The following is a 24,077-nucleotide window of genomic DNA, read 5'->3' on the forward strand; positions in this document are numbered from 1 at the left end:
TCATAGCAGCACAGAGGATGTCATACACAGTGTCAGGAACATGGGGTATTTGATTGTCTATGATCACGCACACTGAGCTATACTACTTCCATTTCACATACAGATGTCTCAGCTGTAGTTTCCTGTGTCTGCAAGCAAAAGGCTGGAATCCTAAGCCCCTCTCCCTCCCCCCCGGAATACAGCTATAACTTGAAACTCGAGTGTGGGACACTGTCCCCCCTCCTCCCTCTCCAAGGCAGGAGTGTGTAGAAATCCTTTTGTCTGAAAAACTATGTGCTGTCTTGTTCATGTACAACCTTAATAGTAAGAGATAACTGAACCCCAATTAGTGACAGAGATATGGAAGTTACATTTTTGGCTCCTGCATCGGCCGGGCCATCACCCAGATGGCCAAAGTGTTTCCCAATTTCCTGTACCCTTGATATCCGAGAAACAAATTACTGTTTACTTGCAGTGCCTAGCAAGGGCATGTTTGATCTCAATAGAATGTTAGTTGCAAAACAAGATCAATAATAATTCCGTCGTCGCTGTACGAGGTTGCATCCTGAAGCTACGGTGGATATGAATGTTCCATAACTCTGAGTCCCTCTGAGAAAAGAGGAGTGCATTTAATAACTGAGCCCACTCAGTGATGTCACGACCAGAGGGCATAACTTAACCCTGGTGAGTTTTTCAATTTTAATCCCATTTTATTTGTAATCGTATTGTACATATGAAATTTGTCTCCTTTACAATATCTTTTTATACCTCTGTAAACACTGCCTACCTTTTTTGGAGTAAAATATAAAATTACTAGCTTGTCTCTCCTTGCTCTAAAGCGAACTGTCACGTCCTCTGAAGCGAATTGCGCTACTAATTTGGGTTGCCTCCGGATCCGTTAATAATTACGAAATCGGAGCTGGTGGCAATGAAATTTGTCCTGTGCGTTTGGGAGGCTTTGTAGCGATGGCGGCTTTGATAATTATTGTTCCCACCTGAGTTGGAATAGTTATATCGCCCTCGTTGCAGCGTGCCCAATCGCCAGTACAAAGCAGGCAGCCTTTCTGGGAGCTAATTACCCTAGGTGCAGTACCCTGACTGACCTAAGGGTAAGGGGGCACCAGAGAGCTGCAAATCGGAACTGGGAAGTGGGATATAGATAAATCCCCTTCAGAAAGAACCAGGGGCAACCAAACAACCCTGGTTCGTGACAAATTAGTGTGAGTGGTGGGGATGATAAAGTCATCCTCCCCGTGAACAGTGACATATTATTGGTAGGATCCCTGATGTATTGGTGGGATTCATGACACACAGCAAGGAAGGAACGAAGTCACAGCAGCACCTTGGATGTCATAAATACAGCATGGAAGGAGCAGATTCACAGTAGCACAGAGGATGTCATACACAGCATGAAATGAACAGGGTCACAGCTTCACAGATGTCATACACATCAATGAAGGAGCAGGGACACAGCAGCACAGACGATGTCAGTCACAGAATGGAAGGAGCAGGGTCACAGCAGCACAAAGCATGTCATGCACAGCATGGAAGGAGCAAGGTCACAGCAGCACAGAGAATGTCATGCACAGCATGGAAGGAGCAGGGTCATAGCAGCACAGAGGATGTCATGCACAGCATGGAAGGAGCAGGGTCACAGCAGCACAGAGGATGTCATACACACAGCATGGAAGGAGCAGGGTCACAACAGCACAGAGATCTAGTACACAGCATGAAAAATGCAGGGTCAAACCTGCACAGAGGATGTAGTACACAGCATGAAAAATGCAGGGTCAAAGCTGCATAAAGGATATCATACAGTATGGAATGAGAAGGGTCATACACTGCATGGAAGAAGCAGGGTCACAGCAACACGAAGGATGTCATACACAGCATGGAAGGAGCAGGGTCACAGCAGTACATAGGATGTTATACACAGCATGGAAGGATCAGGATAACAGCAGCACAGTGTATGTAATACCCAGCATGGAAGGTGTAGAGTCACAGCAGCCTAAAGGATGTCATACACACAGCATGGAAGCAGCAGAATCACAGCACAGAGGATGTCGTACAGAATATGGAAGGGCTCAATGCACCACAGAGGGTATCATGCACAGTATGGAAGTAGTAGGGTCACAGCATCACAGAGGATGTCAGATACAACAGCAAGGAGCAGGGTCACAGCAGCACAGAGGATGTCGTACACAGTATGGAAGGAGCAGAGTCACAGCAGCGCAGAGAACGTCATACACAGTGTCACGGATTCCAGGGAGAATAACTTTATCATCCCCACTGCTCACACCAATAGGTCATGACCCGGGGTTGTTTGGTTGCCCAGTTCTTTCTGAAGGGGATTTATCTATATCCCACCTCCGGTTTGGAACTTGCAGCTTTCTGGCACCCCCCTACCCTAAGGTCAGACCGGGTACTGCAGCTAGGATAATTTGTCTCCAGAAAGACTGCCTACTTTGTACTGGCTGATAGGCACACTGCTGCGAGGGCGATATAACTACTCCCACTCAGGCGGTAACAATAATTATCAACGCTGTCTGTAGCTTTAAGGTCTCCCAAATGCACAGGACAAATCTGCTGCCACCAGCTCCTATTCCATAATTAATAACGGGTCCGAAGCCAACCCACATTAGTAGCGTAATTCACGGTACGCCATTCGTTGGCGGGGGAGGGGACCTTCCCCAAAATCTTCAGGTCAGATTGCACAGCCTGTCGTACCTGGCAAAAGACACCCCCTAGTCTGAGCCTCTGAGTTTTATACCTTTGCCCAAAACTAAGCGTCTCCCCCCTGGATGACCTCATGGGGTGGGCAGAGCTATGGACTGCACTCCTCTTTCTTGAGTATATTAAAAACCATCATCCCACATATCTTGGCGTATGAACCTTGTAGAAAGGCGACACCCATGTCGTTATGCTCAGCGTGACATAGGGATTTGTTTAAGTATAGATATGGGGTAGCTGGGTGACCCAGTTACATAGTAATCCATTTCTCAATTGTGCTGGTTCTGGAACCTAGAAAACTCAGTGGCTGATAGTTCTACTGATGCACATGTCAAAAATGTATTTGTCCCACTTCTATCATTAATCGGTGCTATAATATTTACATTTGCAAGGAGGAAGGAACCTGAGTTTCTTTTTTCCATGTGCTTCTACTTGTACTTTCACTTTAAAGCCATAAAACTCCTCAGTTAGGGTTGCTGGTATGCTGGTCTTACATTACAGCTGAATAGCAGGGGGGAGGGAGAGGGAAGGTGAAATCGCACACAGGCACATGCTGGCAGAGGAAATTGCAGCTGAGAGCTCTGTATGTGTAATTGAAATAATAATAAATGTTTCCTATTTCCTGACACACAGTATGGAAAGAGCAGGGTCACAGCAGAACAGAGGATGTCATACACAACATGGAAGTACCAGGGTCACGCAGCACAGAGGATGTCATACACAATAATGAAGGAGTAGGGTCACAGCAGCACAGAGAATGTCATACACACTCCATAGAAGTAGCAGAGTCAAAGCAGCACAAAGCATGCCATACATATTGAAGGAGCAGGGTCACAACAGCATAGAAGATATCATACACAGCATGGAAGGAGCTGGGTCACAGGAGCATAAAGGATGTCATACACAGCATGGAATGATCAGGTTCACAGCAGCACAGAGGATGTTACACATAATGGAAGGAGCAAGGTCACAGCAGCAGAGTGGATGCCATACATACAGCTTGGAAGGAGCAGGGTGACAACATCACAGAGGATTTCATACACAGCATGGAAGGAGCAGGGTCAAAGTAGCAGAGTGTATCCCATGCACACAGCATAGAAGTAGCAGGGTCACAACAGCAGAGAGGTTGTCATAGACAGAATGGAAGGATCAGGGACACAGCACCACAAATGATTTCATACACAGCATGGAAGGAACAGGGTCACAGCAGCCCAGAGGATGCCATAGACACAGCATGGAAGGAGCAGGGTCACAGCCTCAAAAAGAATGTCATACACAGCATGGAAGGAGCAGGGTCACAGCAGCACAGTTAATGTCATGCACAGCATGTTAGGAGCAGGGTCACAGCATCACAGAAGATGTCATACACAACATTGAAGGAGCAGGGTCACAGCAGCACAGAAGATGGCATGCACAGTATGGAAGGAGCAGTAACAGGAGAGCTGAGAATGTCATACACCGTATGGAAGGAGCAGGGTCACAGCATCACAGAGGGTGTCATACACACAGCATGGAAGTAGCAGGGTCACAATATCACAGAGGATGTCAAACACAGCTGGTTACAGCAGCAGAGTGGATACCATACATACAGCATGGAAGGAGCAGATTCACAGCAGCACAGTAGATGTCATACACAGCATGTAATGAAAAGAGTCAGCATCACAGATGTCATACACATCATGGAAGGAGGAGGGTCACAGCAGCACGAAGGATGTCATACACAGCATTCAAGGAGCAGGGTTATAGCAGCACGAAGGATGTCATACACATCATGGAAGGAGCAGGGTTACAACATCACAGAGGATGTTACACACAGCATGGAAGGGGAATGGTCACAGCAGCAGAATGGATACTATACATACAGCATGGAAGGAGCAGGGTTACAGCAGCGCAGAGGATTTCATTCACAGCATGGAACGAGCAGGGTCACAGCAGCACAGTTAGTGTCTGTCAGGACTCTGAACATTTTGATTACCTTTTGTGCATTACTGCCCTTTTCCAAGATGGCGTCTTTGGTCTTATGTGCACTGTGTCTTCCTGCTATATAACTCCATCCCAGCCTTTAGTCTATGCTAGAGTATTCTGCCTTGCATCTGGCTCCTGATGACTCCCTGGCTTTGCATCTGCACCTGCTCCTGTGAACCTGTGTGGAGATCCTGCTACTCAGCTCTGAGTTTCTGCTGCATACATCGGTTTCCAGTAATCCTCCATCTGGCTCCTTGTGTTTGTTTCCATCTGCATTTGCTGGACATGTAAGCTGTTGCTGCTCTGCTTAAACCTGAGACTTTTACTCAGGCCTCCCTAGTTGTGCTAAGATATTATTTGAACTGCCTTATAAGCATATCTATCTGTGTTTGGACTACCAAGGACTTATTCGTGTCAAGTATCCTCAAGAATAATTGTGCTTCGTAGACTTTCTGCGTGATTGCATTTTCCTCTGAAGTTTCCTATAGACTGTTAAGCTGCATTTAATATTTACACCAGGTGTTGTGGACTTGAGTTTCTCTCTGCACCTGTTTGAATCACCGTGTGATAATATAGACTTTACCACTTATAAAACTGTGTGCTGTAGTTGTCTTGTTCCATGCAAAGAGTCTCCTGAGTTATCCCTTATAATCATTACAGGATACTCTAGCCTTAAAAAAGGAGACTGCTGGAACAATGACTGCAGAAAGCAGACTAGAGCAGGTGTTCTCCATAAATAGATCACTGCAGAAAGATGTGGAAGTTCTGCAAAAGAAGTTTGGAAGCTTTGAACACAATCAGCAAGTGTTTGGACAAACTTTGCAGGACTTAAGCACCCGCATGGCAGCCCAGGAAAACAAACTTGCTGGCATAGAGTCCCAGTATGGACGGGCTTTTCAGGACATAAGCATGCAAATGGCTGCACAAGCGACTTTACCATCTGGGCAACCGCCACCAGCTAGCCCACCTAAGTTGCCCCCATTCAGATTTAATGGTGATCGCTAGAGTTGAGCGACTTTCATTTTTTTAAGATCGAGTCGGGTTTTGTGAAACCCGATTTTGTCCAGAGTCGAGTCGAGTGCAGTCGGCCGATTATCGCTAAAAGTCGGGGATCGACCGAAACACGAAACCCAATGCAAGTCAATGGGGAAGCATAGTCGGCAGTGAGTGGAGGCCAGGAAAACACCTACAGTGCCCATTTTAATGCCAAAAACATCCATTCTTGTTTCTGAAGCTTGTCAATCTTAATTAACTTTATAATAATAGTTGGGCATAGGGAATTGGGGGTCATTTGGCAAAAGTTGTGGGGGGAGTAGGGCCGGCTCAAGTTTTTCGTGGGCCCAGGAAATGCGGACTACATCACGGCGGTGTTGCAGGGAAAGGTAAGTATTTCAACGTTGCAAGTGCTGTGATCCTGAGCAAGCAGGGGGGGCCCACTCGTTCGCATTGGCACTGGCACAGGGCCCCTCAAAGTACAGCGATGTGTGTTTGCATGGCGGGGGCGCCTCCCACCAGCAGCGACACTTTTGCGTACTCTGAGGGGCCCTGTGCCAGTGACGTCGCCAACGAGTATGCCCCCCCACCTGATGAAGGAACCTGCACTTTCATCTGCACCTTCCTCTCTGTCCCTGTGTAAGGTGGTATAACATGCGGGAAGGGGAACCTTACTTTCAGCAGGGTCAGATTCTGGCTGTGTAGAGTATAAGGGGAATGTAGTGGTCTAGGTCAATGTACCAGCAGACTCATCTAGCAGTGGCTGGGCAATGGGCAGGATGAGGAGGAAACAGATATAGGGCCAAAGAATAAAGTAGGCTAAATGCAGTTCAAAATTGGTAACAGGACTAAACAGGCGGCATTGCTTTGTTCAGTGGAGTAGCAAACCCAAGAGCAGCAGACACTGTTTCAAGGGCCTAACCACACTAGTAGGCCAAATGCAGTTTAATATCTGATAGTATAGGGCGAAAGCCAGAATGTGGAAGCTCAGCTTTGTTCAGTTGAGGACAACACCAGGCAGGGGCAGACAGACACCTTTAGTAGGCCGGAACAGCCAATTTTTTAAAAAAACAGCAGTTAGTAAGAGGCAGAAGGTAGAAGCTCAGCTTTATTCAGTTGAGGACAACACCAGGCAGGGGCAGACAGACACCTTTAGTAGGCCGGAACAGCCAATTGCATTTTTAAAAATGGTAATTTGGAACTGAAGGTTGAAGCTCAGCTTTATTCAGTTGAGGACAACACCAGGCAGGGGCAGACAGACACCTTTAGTAGGCCGGAACAGCCAATGGCATTTTTAAAAATGGTAATTTGGAACAGAAGGTAGAAGCTCAGCTTTATTCAGTTGAGGACAACACCAGGCAGGGGCAGACATTCACATTTAGTAGGCCAGAACAGCCAATTGCATTTTTAAAAATGGTAATTTGGAACAGAAGGTAGAAGCTCAGCTTTATTCAGTTGAGGACAACACCAGGCAGGGGCAGACATTCACCTTTAGTAGGCCGGAACAGCCAATTGCATTTTTAAAAATGGTAATTTGGAACTGAAGGTTGAAGCTCAGCTTTATTCAGTTGAGGACAACACCAGGCAGGGGCAGACATTCACCTTTAGTAGGCCGGAACAGCCAATTTTTTAAAAAAACAGCAGTTAGTAGGAGGCAGAAGGTAGAAGCTCAGCTTTATTCAGTTGAGCACAACACCAGGCAGGGGCAGACAGACACCTTTAGTAGGCCGGAACAGCCAATTGCATTTTTAAAAATGGTAATTTGGAACTGAAGGTTGAAGCTCAGCTTTATTCAGTTGAGGACAACACCAGGCAGGGGCAGACAGACACCTTTAGTAGGCCGGAACAGCCAATTTTTTAAAAAAACAGCAGTTAGTAAGAGGCAGAAGGTAGAAGCTCAGCTTTATTCAGTTGAGGACAACACCAGGCAGGGGCAGACATTCACCTTTAGTAGGCCGGAACAGCCAATTTTTTAAAAAAACAGCAGTTAGTAAGAGGCAGAAGGTAGAAGCTCAGCTTTATTCAGTTGAGGACAACACCAGGCAGGGGCAGACAGACACCTTTAGTAGGCCGGAACAGCCAATTGCATTTTTAAAAATGGTAATTTGGAACTGAAGGTTGAAGCTCAGCTTTATTCAGTTGAGGACAACACCAGGCAGGGGCAGACATTAACCTTTAGTAGGCCGGAACAGCCAATTTTTTAAAAAAACAGCAGTTAGTAAGAGGCAGAAGGTAGAAGCTCAGCTTTATTCAGTTGAGGACAACACCAGGCAGGGGCAGACAGACACCTTTAGTAGGCCGGAACAGCCAATTGCATTTTTAAAAATGGTAATTTGGAACAGAAGGTAGAAGCTCAGCTTTATTCAGTTGAGGACAACACCAGGCAGGGGCAGACATTCACCTTTAGTAGGCCGGAACAGCCAATTGCATTTTTAAAAATGGTAATTTGGAACTGAAGGTTGAAGCTCAGCTTTATTCAGTTGAGGACAACACCAGGCAGGGGCAGACAGACACCTTTAGTAGGCCGGAACAGCCAATTTTTTAAAAAAACAGCAGTTAGTAAGAGGCAGAAGGTAGAAGCTCAGCTTTATTCAGTTGAGGACAACACCAGGCAGGGGCAGACAGACACCTTTAGTAGGCCGGAACAGCCAATTTTTTAAAAAAACAGCAGTTAGTAAGAGGCAGAAGGTAGAAGCTCAGCTTTATTCAGTTGAGGACAACACCAGGCAGGGGCAGACAGACACCTTTAGTAGGCCGGAACAGCCAATTGCATTTTTAAAAATGGTAATTTGGAACTGAAGGTTGAAGCTCAGCTTTATTCAGTTGAGGACAACACCAGGCAGGGGCAGACAGACACCTTTAGTAGGCCGGAACAGCCAATTTTTAAAAAAAACAGCAGTTAGTAAAAGGCAGAAGGTAGAAGCTCAGCTTTATTCAGTTGAGGACAACACCAGGCAGGGGCAGACAGACACCTTTAGTAGGCCGGAGCAGCCAATTGCATTTTTAAAAATGGTAATTTGGAACTGAAGGTTGAAGCTCAGCTTTATTCAGTTGAGGACAACACCAGGCAGGGGCAGACAGACACCTTTAGTAGGCCGGAACAGCCAATTTTTTAAAAAAACAGCAGTTAGTAAGAGGCAGAAGGTAGAAGCTCAGCTTTATTCAGTTGAGGACAACACCAGGCAGGGGCAGACAGACACCTTTAGTAGGCCGGAACAGCCAATTGCATTTTTAAAAATGGTAATTTGGAACTGAAGGTTGAAGCTCAGCTTTATTCAGTTGAGGACAACACCAGGCAGGGGCAGACAGACACCTTTAGTAGGCCGGAACAGCCAATTTTTTAAAAAAACAGCAGTTAGTAAGAGGCAGAAGGTAGAAGCTCAGCTTTATTCAGTTGAGGACAACACCAGGCAGGGGCAGACAGACACCTTTAGTAGGCCGGAACAGCCAATTGCATTTTTAAAAATGGTAATTTGGAACTGAAGGTTGAAGCTCAGCTTTATTCAGTTGAGGACAACACCAGGCAGGGACAGACAGACACCTTTAGTAGGCCGGAACAGCCAATTTTTTAAAAAAACAGCAGTTAGTAAGAGGCAGAAGGTAGAAGCTCAGCTTTATTCAGTTGAGGACAACACCAGGCAGGGGCAGACAGACACCTTTAGTAGGCCGGAACAGCCAATTGCATTTTTAAAAATGGTAATTTGGAACTGAAGGTTGAAGCTCAGCTTTATTCAGTTGAGGACAACACCAGGCAGGGGCAGACAGACACCTTTAGTAGGCCGGAACAGCCAATTTTTTTAAAAAACAGCAGTTAGTAAGAGGCAGAAGGTAGAAGCTCAGCTTTATTCAGTTGAGGACAACACCAGGCAGGGGCAGACAGACACCTTTAGTAGGCCGGAACAGCCAATTGCATTTTTAAAAATGGTAATTTGGAACTGAAGGTTGAAGCTCAGCTTTATTCAGTTGAGGACAACACCAGGCAGGGGCAGACAGACACCTTTAGTAGGCCGGAACAGCCAATTTTTTAAAAAAACAGCAGTTAGTAAGAGGCAGAAGGTAGAAGCTCAGCTTTATTCAGTTGCAGCTTCTTGGCAATAATATAAAGAAGACGCGACAGGACAACACTCGGTGGATGCCATATCTGTGTTTTCAATGGAAAAAAACCTTTCAGTTAACTACTTGCAGGAGCAAGTTTTTGTAGCTGGTGGACAATTTTTTTTAAAAAAAGCAGTTAATAAGAGGCAGAAGGTAGAAGCTCAGCTTTATTCAGTTGCAGCTTCTTGGCAATAATATAAAGAAGACGCGACAGGACAACACTCGGTGGATGCCATATCTGTGTTTTCAATGGAAAAAAACCTTTCAGTTAACTACTTGCAGGAGCAAGTTTTTGTAGCTAGTGGACAATTTTTTTAAAAAAAAGCAGTTAATAAGAGGCAGAAGGTAGAAGCTCAGCTTTATTCAGTTGCAGCTTCTTGGCAATAATATAAAGAAGACGCGACAGGACAACACTCGGTGGATGCCATATCTGTGTTTTCAATGGAAAAAAACCTTTCAGTTAACTACTTGCAGGAGCAAGTTTTTGTAGCTGGTGGACAATTTTTTTTAAAAAAAGCAGTTAATAAGAGGCAGAAGGTAGAAGCTCAGCTTTATTCAGTTGCAGCTTCTTGGCAATAATATAAAGAAGACGCGACAGGACAACACTTGGTGGATGCCATATCTGTGTTTTCAATGGAAAAAAACCTTTCAGTTAACTACTTGCAGGAGCAAGTTTTTGTAGCTGGTGGCCAATTTTTGTACTGTACCAGTTTTTTGTTGTATGTGTTTTTGTTTTTAATGTTAAAATGTCTGCATTTGATATCTCTCCAGTATTTTCTTTTTTATAAGCAAAATACTGCAGTTTTACATCGGTTACATGGATACACAGGCAGCTTGGTGGTGAGTGGAGGAGTATTTAAAGTAGGGACCGCAGACAGGCTATCAAAGGCCTAAAATAACAAACAATAGGCTCATGGCAGCTTTACAGCGGTTACATGGATACACGGGCAGGCAGCTTGGTGGTGAGTGGAGGAGTATTTAAAGTAGGGACCGCAGACAGGCTATCAAAGGCCTAAAATAACAAACAATAGGCTCATGGCAGTTTTACAGCGGTTACATGGATACACGGGCAGGCAGCTGGTGATGAGTGGAGGAGTATTTAACCCCTTAACGACCGCCGATACGCCTTTTAACGGCGGCCGCTAAGGGTACTTAAACCACAGCGCCGTTAATTAACGGCGCTGTGGAAAAAGTGAATAGCGCCCCCCAGAGTCGGATTTTCTCTGGGGTCTCGGTTGCCGAGGGTAGCCGAGACCCCAGAGAACATGATTCGGGGGGTTTTTACCGACCCCCGAGTTGCGATCGCCGGTAATTAACCGTTTACCGGCGGTCGCAACAAAAAAAAAAAACGCGATTTGCCGTTTAATTTCTCTGTCCTCCGATGTGATCGCACATCGGAGGACAGAGAAATGTGGTCCCCGATGGCCCCCAATAGCCCCCCAATAGTTACCTACCTCCCCCGGTGCTCCTCGTGTCTCCCCATGGGCGCCGCCATCTTTTTTCCGGGAAAAAATGGCGGGCGCACGCGCAGTGCGCCCGCCGCCCGGCACCCGGATGTTCTTTGGGGTCTCGGCTGCCGGGGGTAGCCGAGACCCCAAAGAACATGATCGGGGTCGATTTGCACCGACCCCTGCTTTGCGATCGCCGGTAATTAACAGTTTACCGGCAACCGCAAAAAAAAAAAAAAAAAAAAAAAAAAAAGCGATCAGTTATTTCTCTGTCCTCTGATGTGATCGCACATCAGAGGACAGAGAAATAGGGGGATTCGGGGACCCTAAAATACTCACCCGGGGTCCCTGGGTCCTCTTCTGTCTTCTCCTGCCAGCCGGCTTTTTCATCATGGCGGGCGCATGCGCAGTGCGCCCGCCATCTGCTGCCATCTGCCGGCCGGCAGGAGAAGACAAGTTGGGGCTAAAATTAGGGTTAGGGTTAGGGTTAGGGTTAGAGTTAGGGTTAGGGTTGGGGCTAAATTTAGGGTTAGGGTTAGGGCTAGGGTTAGGCTACTTTCACACTAGCGTTTTTTGGCTTCCGTCGCAATGCGTCGTTGGAGAAAAAACGCATCCTGCAAAAGTGCTTGCAGGATGCGTTTTTTCTCCATTGGCTTGCATTAGCGACGCATTGCGACGGATTGCCACATGTCGCATCCGTCGTGCGACGGATGCGTCGTGCTTCGGCGGACCGTCGACACAAAAAAACTACATGTAACTTTTTTGTGCGACGTGTCCCACATATTTCAGTGCCACGTGCCACGTATTTAAGTGACACGTGCCACGTATCAAAGTGCCACGTGCCACATATTTCAGTGCCACGTATCAAAGTGCCACGTGCCACGTATCAAAGTGCCACGTGCCACGTATCAAAGTGCCACGTGCCACGTATCAAAGTGCCACATATTTCAGTGCCACGTGCCACGTATCAAAGTGCCACGTGCCACATCTTTCAGTGCCACGTGCCACGTATTTAAGAGACACGTGCCACGTATCAAAGTGCCACGTGCCACATATTTCAGTGCCACGTGCCACGTATTTAAGTGACACGTGCCACGTATCAAAGTGCCACGTGCCACATATTTCAGTGCCACGTATCAAAGTGCCACGTGCCACGTATCAAAGTGCCACGTGCCACGTATCAAAGTGCCACGTATCAAAGTGCCACGTGCCACATATTTCAGTGCCACGTGCCACGTATCAAAGTGCCACGTGCCACGTATCAAAGTGCCACGTGCCACATCTTTCAGTGCCACGTGCCACGTATTTAAGAGACACGTGCCACGTATCAAAGTGCCACGTGCCACATATTTCAGTGCCACGTGCCACGTATTTAAGTGACACGTGCCACGTATCAAAGTGCCACGTATCACGTATTTCAGTGCCACGTATTTAAGTGACACGTATCACGTATAAGTGCCACGTGTCACGTATTTAATTGCCACATATTTAAGTGCCACGTATCAAGATTTTCCATGGAGAACAGACACATCCAGAGATATGTCTGCTCTCCACGGCTGCAGCAACACACTGACAGGAGCCATAGTTCCTGTCGGTGTGTCACTGCGCATGCGCGAGCGAGTTTACCGGCGGTCATTGACCCCGGCACTCTCGCTTAACGGCAGTGCTGCGTGGGAAAGTTCAACGCAGCTGTACTGCTGTTAACCGAGACGCCGGAGTCATTGAACTCCGGAACAGTACGCGATACACTGCTAGGAGCTTCGCTCCTGGCAGTGTATCGCCGGAGAGCAGCCGATCGGCGTGGGACACTCGTTTTATGGATTCTGCGGACAGGGAGTATGAATTTGGTTTATTATTTTTGGATTTTTTCCTGGAGGATCGAGGGCTTCGCCTACAAGTGTGCTGTTGGTGAGTATATACTCTGTGTTATATGTTGTATGTACTGTGTGTCATGTATGTGTATTGTGTGTAGGTGTTTTGTGTAACTTTACAATTGTGCTAAGTCGCCGGACACAGGGACAACTCTCCCATCCTAATACCGGATGGGAGTAGTAGTCCCATAGGCGACTTAGCACAATGGTGGCACTAGCGTCGCATGGGGACACACACACGCACACACACGCACACACACGCACACACACACACACAGAAGGACTCCATGCTGCTTCACTGGGGGGCGGGGGCTTCCCTCTTCCTGTCCGACGTCACGTCCGGTCCTGGGTGTCAACCCCTCCGTACAAAGACGCCGACACCCAGGACAAAGGCGCTGTGTGTGGAAGGTAATATGGGGCCCTAGGGGGATACGCAGACACGCCGCTGCGTAAAGAATTGACATGTCAATTCTTTTTACGCCGGCGTGTTTGCAGACAAAAGCGCCGCGTTTTTTTGCGGTGTGTCTGAACGGCAAAGTGAATTTCTCATTCACTTTGCCGGCAGACGAAAATGACATTGCGCATTTTTGAAAAGCGCCCGCAAAATAGCGCTCAAAAATGCGCTATGTCTGAAAGTAGCCTAAGGCTTCTTTCACACTTGCGTCGGTAGGGGGCGGTCGCAATGCGTCGGCCCGATGTACCGACGCACGTTGTGAAAATTGTGCACAACGTGGGCAGCGGATGCAGTTTTTCAACGCATCCGCTGCCCAGTCTATGTCCTGGGGAGGAGGGGGCAGAGTTACGGCCACGCATCCGCGGAAATGGCGGACGCGACGTACAAAAAAAAGGTTACATTGAACTTTTTTTGTGACGACGGGGGCTAAAGTTATGGTTAGGGTTGGGGCTAAAGTTAGGGTTGGGGCTAAAGTTAGGGTTAGAGTTGGGATTAGGGTTAGGGTTTGGATTAGGGTTGGGATTAGTGTTACGTTTGGGATTAGGGTTGGGATTAGGGTTAGGGTTGGGATTAGGGTTAGGGGTGTGTTGGATTTAGGGTTTTGATTAGGGTTATGGTTAGGGTTGAGATTAGGGCTGTTTTGGGGTTAGGGTTGTTATTATCGTTAGGGTTGTGATTAGGATTATGGATCGGGTTGAGATTAGGGTTAGGGCTGTGTTGGGGTTAGGGTTGGAGTTAGAATTGGGGGGTTTCCACTGTTTAGGTACATCAGGGGGTCTCCAAACACGACAGCCAATTTTGCGCTAAAAAAGTCAAATGGTACTCCCTCCCTTCTGAGCTCTGCCGTGCGCCCAAACAGTGGTTTACCCCCACATATGGGGCATCAGCGTACTCGGGATAAATTGGACAACAACTTTTGGGGTCCAATTTCTCCTGTTACCCTTGTGAAAATAAAAACTTGGGGGCTAAAAATCTTTTTTGTTGGAAAAAAATATATTTTTTTATTTTCACTACTCTGCATTATAAATTTCTGTGAAGCACTTGAGCTTTCAAAGTTCTCACCACATATCTAGATAAGTTCCTTAGGGGGTCTAGTTTCCAAAATTTGGTCACTTGTGGGGGTTTCTACTGTTTAGGTACATTAGGGGTCTGCAAACGCAACATAACGCCCGCAGACAATTCTATCAAAGTCTGCATTGCAAAATGGCGCTCCTTCCCTTCCGAGCTCTGCTGTGCGCCCAAACAGTGGTTTACCCCCACATATGGGGTACCAGCATACTCAGGACAAATTGGACAACAACTTTTGGGGTCCAATTTCTCTTGTTACCCTTGTGAAAATAAAAATTTGGGGGCTAAAAAAATCTTTTTTGTGGGAAAAAAAATATTTTTTATTTTCACTACTCTGCATTATAAACTTCTGTGAAGCACTTGGGCATTCAAAGTTCTCACCACATATCTAGATAAGTTCCTTGGGGGGTCTATTTTCCAAAATGGGGTCACTTGTTGGGGGTTTCTACTGTTTAGGTACATTAGGGGTCTGCAAAGGCAACATAACGCCCGCAGACAATTCTATCAAAGTCTGCATTCCAAAATGGCACTCCTTCCCTTCCGAGCTCTGCCATGCGCCCAAACAGTGGTTTACCCCCACATATGGGGTACCAGCATACTCAGGACAAATTGGACAACAACTTTTGGGGTCCAATTTCTCTTGTTACCCTTGTGAAAATAAAAACTTGGGGGCTAAAAAATCTTTATTGTTAAAAAATATATATTTTTTATTTTCACGACTCTGCATTATAAACTTCTGTGATGCACTTGGGCATTCAAAGTTCTCACTACACATCTAGATAAGTTCCATGGGGGGTCTAGTTTCCAAAATGGGGTCACTTTTGGGGGGTTTCTGCTGTTTAGGCACATCAGGGGCTCTCCAAACGCGACATGGCGTCCGATCTCAATTCCAGTCAATTTTGCATTGAAAAGTCAAATGGCGCTCCTTTGCTTCCGAGCTCAGCCATGCGCCCAAACAGTGGTTTACCCCCACATATGGGGTGTCGGCGTACTCAAGACAAATTGTACAACAGCTTCTGGGGTCCATTTTCTCCTGTTACCCTTGGTAAAATAAAAATTTGGAGGCAAAAAGATCATTTTTGTAGAAAAAATGCGATTTTTTTATTTTCACGGCTCTACGTTATAAACTTCTGTGAAGCACCTGGGGGTTTAAAGTGCTCACCACACATCTAGATAAGTTCCTTAAGGGGTCTAGTTTCCAAAATGGTGTCATATGTGGGGGGTCTCTACTGTTTAGGCACATCAGCGGCTCTCCAAATGTGACATGGCGTCCGATCTCAATTCCAGCCAATTCTACATTGAAAAAGTAAAACGACACTCCTTCTCTTCCAAGCTCTGCGGTGCGCCCAAACAGTGGTTTACCCCCATATATGGGGTATCGACGTACTCAGGAGAAATTGCACAACAACTTTTGTGGTCTAATTTCTCCTGTTACCCTTGTGAAAATAAAAATTTGGGGGCAAAAAGATCATTTTTGTAGAAAAAATGAGATTTTTTATTTTCACGGCTCTACGTTATAAACTTCTGTGAAGCACTTGGGGGTTCAAAGTGCTCACCACACATCTAGATAAGTTCCTTGGGGGGTCTAGTTTCCAAAATGGTATCACTTGTGGGGGGTTTCCACTGTTTAGGCACATCAGGGACTCTCCAAACGCGACATGGCATCCGATCTCAATTCCAGCCAATTCTGCATTGAAAAAGTCAAACGGTGCTCCTTCACTTCCAAGCTCTGCGGTGCGCCCAAACAGTGGTTTACCTCCACATATGGGGTATCGACGTACTCAGGAGAAATTGCACAACAACTTTTGTGGTCTAATTTCTCCTGTTACCCTTGTGAAAATAAGAATTTGTGGGCGAAAAAATCATTTTTGTGAAAACAAATGCGATTTTTTATTTTCACGGCTCTACGTTATAAACTTCTGTGAAGCACTTGGGGGTTCAAAGTGCTCACCACACATCTAGATAAGTTCCTTGGGGGGTCTAGTTTCCAAAATGGTGTCACTTGTGGGGGGTTTCCACTGTTTAGGCACATTAGGGGCTCTCCAAACGCGACATGGCGTCCGATCTCAATTCCAGCCAATTCTGCATTGAAACAGTCAAACGGTGCTCCTTCACTTCCAAGCTCTGCGGTGCGCCCAAACAGTGGTTTACCTCCACATATGGGGTATCGGCGTACTCAGGAAAAATTGCACAACAAAATTTGTGGTTAAATTTCTGTTTTTACACTTGTGAAAATTAAAAAAAATGGTTCTGAAGTAAAATGTTTGCAAAAAAAAGTAAAATGTTAATTTTTTTCTTCCACATTGTTTTAGTTCCTGTGAAGTACGTAAAGGGTTAATAAACTTCTTGAATGTGGTTTTGAGCAGCTTGAGGGGTGCAGTTTTTAGAATGGTGTCACACTTGGTTATTTTCTATCATATAGACCCCTCAAAATCACTTCAAAGGTGATGTGGTCCCTAAAAAAAACATGGTGTTGTAAAAATGAGAAATTGCTGGTCAACTTTTAACCCTTATAACTCCCTAACAAAAAAAAAAAATTGTTTCCAAAATTGTGCTGATGTAAAGTAGACATGTGAGAAATGTTATTTATTAACTATTTTTTGTGACATATCTCTCTGATTTAAGGGCATAAAAATACAAAGTTTGAAAATTGCAAAATTTTAAAAATTTTCGCCATATTTCCATTTTTTTCATAAATAATCGCAAGTAATATCGAAGAAATGTTACCACTAACTTGAAGTACAACATGTCACGAAAAAACAATCTCAGAATCAGCGGGATCCGATAAAGCGTTCCAGAGTTATAACCTCATAAAGTGACACTGGTCAGAATTGTAAAAATTGGCTCGGTCATTAAGTACCAAATTGGCTCTGTCACTAAGGGGTTAAAGTAGGGACCGCAGACAGGCTATCAAAGGCCTAAAATAACAAACAATAGGCTCATGGCAGCTTTACAGCGGTTACATGGATACACAGGCAGCTTGGTGGTGAGTGGAGGAGTATTTAAAGTAGGGACCGCAGACAGGCTATCAAAGGCCTAAAATAACAAACAATAGGCTCATGGCAGTTTTACAGCGGTTACATGGATACACGGGCAGGCAGCTGGTGATGAGTGGAGGAGTATTTAAAGTAGGGACCGCAGACAGGCTATCAAAGGCCTAAAATAACAAACAATAGGCTCATGGCAGTTTTACAGCGGTTACATGGATACACGGGCAGGCAGCTGGTGATGAGTGGAGGAGTATTTAAAGTAGGGACCGCAGACAGGCTATCAAAGGCCTAAAATAACAAACAATAGGCTCATGGCAGCTTTACAGCGGTTACATGGATACACAGGCAGCTTGGTGGTGAGTGGAGGAGTATTTAAAGTAGGGACCGCAGACAGGCTATCAAAGGCCTAAAATAACAAACAATAGGCTCATGGCAGTTTTACAGCGGTTACATGGATACACGGGCAGGCAGCTGGTGATGAGTGGAGGAGTATTTAAAGTAGGGACCGCAGACAGGCTATCAAAGGCCTAAAATAACAAACAATAGGCTCATGGCAGTTTTACAGCGGTTACATGGATACACGGGCAGGCAGCTTGGTGGTGAGTGGAGGAGTATTTAAAGTAGGGACCGCAGACAGGCTATCAAAGGCCTAAAATAACAAACAATAGGCTCATGGCAGTTTTACAGCGGTTACATGGATACACGGGTAGGCAGCTGGTGATGAGTGGAGGAGTATTTAAAGTAGGGACCGCAGACAGGCTATCAAAGGCCTAAAATAACAAACAATAGGCTCATGGCAGCTTTACAGCGGTTACATGGATACACGGGCAGGCAGCTTGGTGGTGAGTGGAGGAGTATTTAAAGTAGGGACCGCAGACAGGCTATCAAAGGCCTAAAATAACAAACAATAGGCTCATGGCAGTTTTACAGCGGTTACATGGATACACGGGCAGGCAGCTGGTGATGAGTGGAGGAGTATTTAAAGTAGGGACCGCAGACAGGCTATCAAAGGCCTAAAATAACAAACAATAGGCTCATGGCAGCTTTACAGCGGTTACATGGATACACAGGCAGCTTGGTGGTGAGTGGAGGAGTAGTGCAAGGAGTGTCTGTCCCAGTACTCCCAAAATATAAATAGATGTTAATGTCTCGCAAAACAACCAAAACAAAAAAAAAGGTGGCATACTTAGGTACAGGGGTGGGCTCATCTACTGAGTTTCTGACATAGTAATTTGGCAGTAACTATTTAATGGTGCCAATATAGGACACAGACACAGACTACTTTAAGTTGCATCATAGATGTCTACAAATTTGTATTGTCAGTGCCAGACATTGAATGATGTCAGCGAATAGACTAAAGATTGGTGGAGCTGTGTGACATAATTTTGCACGTGGTAGAGCACATTTTGAGCTGGGGTAGGGGGGAACTCTCTTGAGGCCGGCGGGACCGCCCCAGGGCCCCTCATGTTACAACGGTGTGTCTGACGTTGGGTGCGCACCACCACCGCCAGAGACACTACATTGTACTATGAGGGACCCAGTAGCAATGCCGTCAACCAAAAGCGAGCACACCCACCTCTTCAGACAAACAGCAGTCTCACGGGTGCTTGCGCCAAGTCGCGATACCACGGCCCCGTGTGGGGAGTTTTGCCATTTAGGGAGGTGTAAACATGTCGTATGCTGTACAATCAGCTGCAGCAAATTAGACATTAGAAAAGTAATTCACAGGCAAGAGCTTTTCATAGGAAAGCTAGGTGTCGGCCGGGCAAGGTGGGGCAAAAGATTTCGAAATCCAGTTGTGGTTCATTTTAATGAATGTTAGATCGTCAACATTTTGGGTAGCCAGACGAGTCCTTTTTTCGGTTAATATTGAACCTGCAGCACTGAATACTCTTTCTGATAGGACACTTGCTGCCGGGCAAGCAAGCTCCTGCAATGCATATTCTGCCAATTCTGGCCAGGTGTCTAATTTGGAGGCCCAGTAATCAAATGGGAATGACGGTTGAGGGAGAACATCGATAAGGGATGAAAAATAGTTAGTAACCATACTGGACAAATGTTGTCTCCTGTCACTTTCAATTGATGCAGCAGTACCTGTCCTGTCTGCGGTCATAGCAAAATCACTCCACAACCTGGTCAGAAAACCTCTCTGTCCAACGCCACTTCTGATGTGTGCACCCCTAACACTCCTAGTCTGCTGCCCCCTGGAGCTCGTGTGAGAACGATCACGTGCGCTGTGTGCTGGGAATGCCTGAAGCAAACGGTCAACAAGAGTTGATTGTTTGGTTGCTAATATTAGTTCCAAGTTCTCATGTGGCATAATATTTTGCAATTTGCCTTTATAGCGTGGATCAAGGAGGCAGGCCAACCAGTAATCGTCATCGTTCATCATTTTCGTAATGCGTGTGTCCCTTTTTAGGATACGTAAGGCATAATCCGCCATGTGGGCCAAAGTTCCAGTTGTCAAATCTCCGGTTGTGATTGGTTGAGGGGCAGTTGCAGGCAAATCTACGTCACTTGTGTCCCTCAAAAAACCAGAACCCGGCCGTGACACGCAACCAATTTCCTGTGCCCCCGGGAAAGGTTCGGCATTAAAAATATACTCATCCCCATCATCCTCCTCGTCCTCCACCTCCTCTTCGCCCGCTACCTCGTCCTGTACACTGCCCTGACCAGACAATGGCTGACTGTCATCAAGGCTTTCCTCTTCCTCTGGTGCAGACGCCTGCTCCTTTATGTGCGTCAAACTTTGCATCAGCAGACGCATTAGGGGGATGCTCATGCTTATTACGGCGTTGTCTGCACTAACCAGCCATGTGCATTCCTCAAAACACTGAAGGACTTGACACATGTCTTGTATCTTAGACCACTGCACACCTGACAACTCCATGTCTGCCATCCTACTGCCTGCCCGTGTATCCTCCCACAAATAAATAACAGCACGCCTCTGTTCGCACAGTCTCTGAAGCATGTGCAGTGTTGAGTTCCACCTTGTTGCAACGTCTATGATTAGGCGATGCTGGGGAAGGTTCAAAGACCGCTGATAGGTCTGCATACGGCTGGCGTGTACAGGCGAACGTCGGATATGTGAGCAAAGTGCACGCACTTTGAGGAGCAGGTCGGAGAACCCAGGATAAGTTTTCAATAAGCACTGCACCACCAGGTTTAAGGTGTGAGCCAGGCAAGGAATGTGTTTCAGTTGGGAAAGGGAGATGGCAGCCATGAAATTCCTTCCGTTATCACTCACTACCTTGCCTGCCTCAAGATCTACTGTGCCCAGCCACGACTGCGTTTCTTGTTGCAAGAACTCGGATAGAACTTCCGCGGTGTGTCTGTTGTCGCCCAAACACTTCATAGCCAATACAGCCTGCTGACGCTTGGCAGTAGCTGGCCCATAATGGGACAACTGGTGTGCAACAGTGTCATCTGCCGATGGAGTGGTTGGCAGACTGCGTTCTGTGGAAGAGCTGTAGCTTCTGCAGGAGGACGAGGAGGAGGAGGAGGAGGGGGTGCGAACGCCTACAGCCAACTGTTTCCTAGACCGTGGGCTAGGCACAACTGTCCCTAAATTGATGTCGCCTGTGGACCCTGCATCCACCACATTCACCCAGTGTGCCGTGATGGACACATAACGTCCCTGGCCATGCCTACTGGTCCATGCATCTGTAGTCAGGTGCACCTTTGTACTCACAGATTGCCTGAGTGCATGGACGATGCGCTGTTTAACATGCTGGTGCAGGGCTGGGATGGCTTTTCTGGAAAAAAAGTGTCGACTGGGTAGCTCGTATCGTGGTTCAGCGTACTCCATCAGGGCTTTGAAAGCTTCGCTTTCAACTAACCGGTAGGGCATCATCTCTAACGAGATTAGTCTAGCTATGTGGGCGTTAAAACCCTGTGTACGCGGATGCGAGGATAAGTACTTCCTTTTTCTAACCAGAGTCTCATGTAGGGTGAGCTGGACTGGAGAGCTGGAGATCGTGGAACTTTCGGGTGTGCCGGTGTACATGGCAGACTGAGAGACGGTTGGAGACGGTATTGTTTCCGCCGGTGCCCTAGATGCAATATTTCCTCCTACAAAACTGGTGGTTCCCTGACCCTGACTGCTTTTGGCTGGCAAAGAAACCTGCACAGATACTGCCGGTGGTGCGGAAAATGGTGGCCTTACAGTGACGGAAGGGATGTTGCGTTGCTGACTAGCTTCATTGGCCGAGGGTGCTACAACCTTAAGGGACGTTTGGTAGTTAGTCCAGGCTTGAAAATGCATGGTGGTTAAGTGTCTATGCATGCAACTAGTATTTAGACTTTTCAGATTCTGACCTCTGCTTAAGCTAGTTGAACATTTTTGACAGATGACTTTGCGCTGATCAGTTGGATGTTGTTTAAAAAAATGCCAGACTGCACTCTTCCTAGACTCGGATCCCTTTTCAGGGATTGCAGACTGAGCTTTAACCGGATGGCCACGCTGTCCTCCAACAGGTTTTGGCTTTGACACGCGTTTTGGGCCAGATACGGGCCCGGCAGATGGAACCTGTTGCGATGTTGATGCCTGCTGCGGCCCCTCCTCCACCTCCGCTTCTGAACTACTGCCGCCTGCACCCTGTTCCCCCAATGGCTGCCAATCGGGGTCAATAACTGGGTCATCTATTACCTCCTCTTTGAGCTCGTGTGCAACTTCGTCTGTGTCACTGTGTCGGTCGGTGGTATAGCGTTCGTGGCGGGGCAACATAGTCTCATCAGGGTCTGATTGTGGATCTGTACCGTGAGAGGGCAATGTGGTGGTCTGAGTCAAAGGAGCAGCATAGTACTCTGGCTGTGGCTGTGCATCAGTGCACTCCATGTCAGAATATACTTGTAATGGGCATGGCCTGTTAAATGTTTCACTTTCTAAGCCAGGGACGGTATGTGTAAAGAGCTCCATGGAGTGACCCGTTGTGTCGCCTGCTGCATCCTTCTCTCTTGTTGTAGTTTTTGCTGAGGAGGACAAGGAAGCGACTTGTCCCTGACCGTGAACATCCACAAGCGACGCGCTGCTTTTACATTTACCAGTTTCGGAAGAGGAGGCAAAAGAGCTAGAGGCTGAGTCTGCAATGTAAGCCAAAACTTGCTGTTGCTGCTCCGCCTTTAAAAGCGGTTTTCCTACTCCCAGAAAAGAGAGCGTTCGAGGCCTTGTGTAGCCTGACGACGAAACTGGCTCCACAGCTCCAGACTTAGGTGGAATATTTTTATCCCCACGACCACCTGATGCTCCACTACCACTACCATCATTACCAGCTGACAATGAATGCCCACGACGACCTCTTGCACCAGACTTCCTCAATGTTTTAAAATCTTAACCAAAGTAACTTTATTTGTTGCTGTCAAACAACTTACACGGTGAGCTATAACTTCAGTATGATTTCAATATCCCTTAACAGGTTGGTGAGACCACAAGGAAAATCAGGCACAATGTTACACACTCTGTTTTCTGTGGCACAAAATCACAGAGATGACACACACGCAGGACTGTCACTCAAGCACTAATGTCAATATTAATCTCCCACCTAATTTATTTTTTTTTTTTCTCAGGGAGACTTTAGAAACCAAATAATATTAAAAAAACCAAAAAAATAAATAGGCTTTCTATGGCCCACTGAATGAGAGAGAGAGGTGGCACACCCAGGAGTCAAGCCTGGCAGACAAGCTCAAAGGGCAATATTACTCTCCCACTGTTTTTTTATGTATTTTTTGTTTTTTAAGGGAGACTTTAGAAACCAAATAATATTAAAAAAACCAAAAAAATAAATAGCCTTTCTATGGCCCACTGAATGAGAGAGAGAGGTGGCACACCCAGGAGTCAAGACTGGCACACAAGCTGAAAGGGCAATATTACTCTCCCACTGTTTTTTTATGTTTTTTTTTTTTTCAGGGAGACTTTAGAAACCAAATAATATTAAAAAAACCAAAAAAATAAATAGCCTTTCTATGGCCCACTGAATGAGAGAGAGAGGTGGCACACCCAGGAGTCAAGACTGGCACACAAGCTGAAAGGGCAATATTACTCTCCCACTGTTTTTTTATGTATTTTTTGTTTTTTAAGGGAGACTTTAGAAACCCAATAATATTTAAAAAAAATAAATAAATAGGCTTTCTATGGCCCACTGAATGAGAGAGGTGGCACACCCAGGAGTCAAGACTGGCACACAAGCTGAAAGGGCAATATTACCGTATTTTCCGGCGTACAAGACGACTTTTTAACCCCTGAAAATCTTCTTAAAAGTCGGGGGTCGTCTTGTACGCCGGGAATCGCCTTGTACGCCGGGTGTATATGGTGGGTGGGGGGGGGAGTGATCCTGATGACGACGAGGGGGCGTCTCACAGAAAAGTGAGTATCCCCCATTACCTTATCATAGCGCTGCAGCGTGGGGTCTCTGTGCTGGGAGCGGCGGCGGCTGCTGTGCTGTGCTGTGGCGGCTCCTCTTCTGCAGTGTGGGGCCTCTGGTGCTGT

This window comes from Ranitomeya variabilis, chromosome 1 (assembly GCF_051348905.1).
Source record: "Ranitomeya variabilis isolate aRanVar5 chromosome 1, aRanVar5.hap1, whole genome shotgun sequence".
Taxonomy (NCBI): Eukaryota; Metazoa; Chordata; class Amphibia; order Anura; family Dendrobatidae; genus Ranitomeya; species Ranitomeya variabilis.